General features: G+C 34.7%; 1 protein-coding gene across 1 annotated transcript in view; it reads right to left on the reverse strand.

Annotated features, from left to right (window-relative positions):
* MKX (mohawk homeobox) overlaps positions 1–2,500 on the reverse strand; it is a 452,149-nt gene that overhangs the window by 336,671 nt on the left and 112,978 nt on the right. The gene's annotated exons all lie outside the window — the stretch shown is intronic.

Consider the following 2,500-nt stretch of genomic DNA (forward strand, 5'->3'; position numbering starts at 1 on the left):
AGGAAGCTCTTCTGTTCCTTCAGCTGTCTGATCTCAGAACCTCATCCTGCCACAGTGATGCTAGGGGATAGTCATCTTTTATGGGATGGCCAAATTTCATGCAAGAGAACATTCTGAAATCTGAATCAGAAGAAAAAAAGGAGCCAAAGTAGCTAATACAAATTTACGGAAAGATGAAGAAATATGAGTAAGTATATATGCCTATGAGAAAGCAAGTGCTTAGTAAGTAAAAAAGCACAAAAGTTTGTACACTGCCTTATGAATTCCATTCAGTGAGATGTGAATGTGGATATGGAAGAAAACAAAGTACAGACACCATAGACTTTTCCAGAAACTCAGCAGGATCACTGACTAGGCAAACCCAGCAAATGTATTAATAATCCCTCTAAAGCTATAGGTGTTTCATGCAGAAAATAATGAAGTGATCTGGAAATAAATGATTTTCCTGAAATATGTGAGCAATGCAATAAAAAATAGTTGTAACAATGATTCAATCTATTTGTAATCCTCTGATAGAATGTCCCTGTCAGATTCTGCTAAGATGCTGTGTATTATAACAGTGATTCTTTGAAAAAATATGTTGTGTCCCCTAGTAATAGTTCTGATTCTGATGTACATTTCATGGCTGACATCTGTCTGTATGAGATGATATTTATTTCCTCATTCTTTGTAAAATAATAGAGCTTATCTGTGGACCTCTACTGTAAATGAATCAGGTGCAGTCGGAATTTTCTACTCAACAACACACAGTCGTATGCAACATGCTGATAATACTACTCACCCCATGAATGGACTTGTTTACCGTAACTATTCTAAGTTAATATGCCTAGTGAAATCCATGGCCTCCCTAATATTAGGCTGAATAAATTGAAGTAAGTATGAAACTGAGTGGGGGAATGTTTTCCCAGGGATCATTGATGGTTGCCAAGTAACATACACAAATAAAATGAGGCTTGGAGAAAAAAGCAGTGCCTTCTGATATTCTTCAAATGTGTCCAACAACCATTTTCCTCTCATGAAAAGTTAGACATCACAGCACATCACAGAACCTATGAGGCAATATAAATCCTACTGAATTTCTGAATTCAAATTAACATTTAAACTGTCCATGGGAATATAGAGACACCTTCACAACTACTATTGTTTTTTTTTGTTTGTTTGTTTTTTTAACAGCTAAATTGTTCACATGTCCCTAATTGTTGATTCATCATTTGTTCTTAATTTCCCAGGAGTTCAGTGACTGAGCAGTGTTTGCAAGTCCTCTAATGCATTAGAGGATACATTTCTTGAAGGCTAGAGACTGTAATGTCAGCAGAAGCCTTCCTTGTCATGTTACACTTAAATGTAATGCATTGGCTTACACTAGTGGTTTCTGAGTATTGGCCTGCATATGTGCATCAAGCAGATAGAGAATTACAGTTTTCACTGGGCAAGCATACCCATTTCTCCAAAATGTTTGCAAACATTTAAGAAAGTACCAAAAGATAATCTGTTTTTGTTTTTAGATTTGCAGTACAGCCTACTATACCTCTAACCAAAATATGAACTGATGATTTTCTCAGTCTACCATTACTATTAATCTGATAGGGAGATCAGAATTAGAATGCACAGTATCAAATCCAATATCTAATTAGGGAAATCAGAATCGGAACACACAATATTAAATCTGATATCTAATTAGGGAAATCAGAATACACGGTATTCAATCTGATATCTAATTAGGGAAATCAGAAATACACCATTACTTGTATTTCAACTAAATCAGACTGCATTCTCAGGCAAATCATTTTCAGTTATGGTTATAGTATATAAGAGCATAACAGTGACAAATGACAGACACCATACTGAGAGAAAAGATGAACTGACCTGATACATTAGACAAAGTTAAATGGCGCTTGACTGTAATATCAACATTATGTAGATCTGTTAAAGAAATTGTTTATTAGTTTTTCTGACATTTAATTTGGCCTTTTATAGAATACATTGATTATATTGATCTACTTAAATAGGTAATAATTTTATTACAATTTTGCAACTGCTCTTCTCCGATAACTAATATGAGGCCTGTAAAATTAAAAAAGGTTATAGCTGCTTAAACATGAGATTTTTGTTTATTATACTGTGCAAAGGATGGTACCATGAAGTGTAGACAACCCCCATGCTGCAATGCAAGTGTTAGAATACCAAATGCTAAAGTCAGATCCAAGATGGCAGACAGACCCCATAGTTTTCTGGCCTTCGCAGCATAAAAGAAAGTGTGCAACTTATTTATTCAATGACAATAAAATTAAACAAAATATCACAGGTTGATATGATGAGAAATTGTTAGTGTACAAAATTAGTCTTGTGAAAATTCCCACTGAGGAGCAGAAAGTACAACTGTGGTGGTAGTGGTGAAAGGTGGTCTTTTTATACCTTTCCAAATTGCAACTATCCCACATTACACCAGTCTATTCATATGTTAAATATAGTTATGACAGTCACAACAACATCAACATCT

Source organism: Protopterus annectens, chromosome 3.part1 (assembly GCF_019279795.1).
Source record: "Protopterus annectens isolate FY-2018-M chromosome 3.part1, PAN1.0, whole genome shotgun sequence".
Lineage (NCBI taxonomy): Eukaryota > Metazoa > Chordata > Ceratodontiformes > Protopteridae > Protopterus > Protopterus annectens.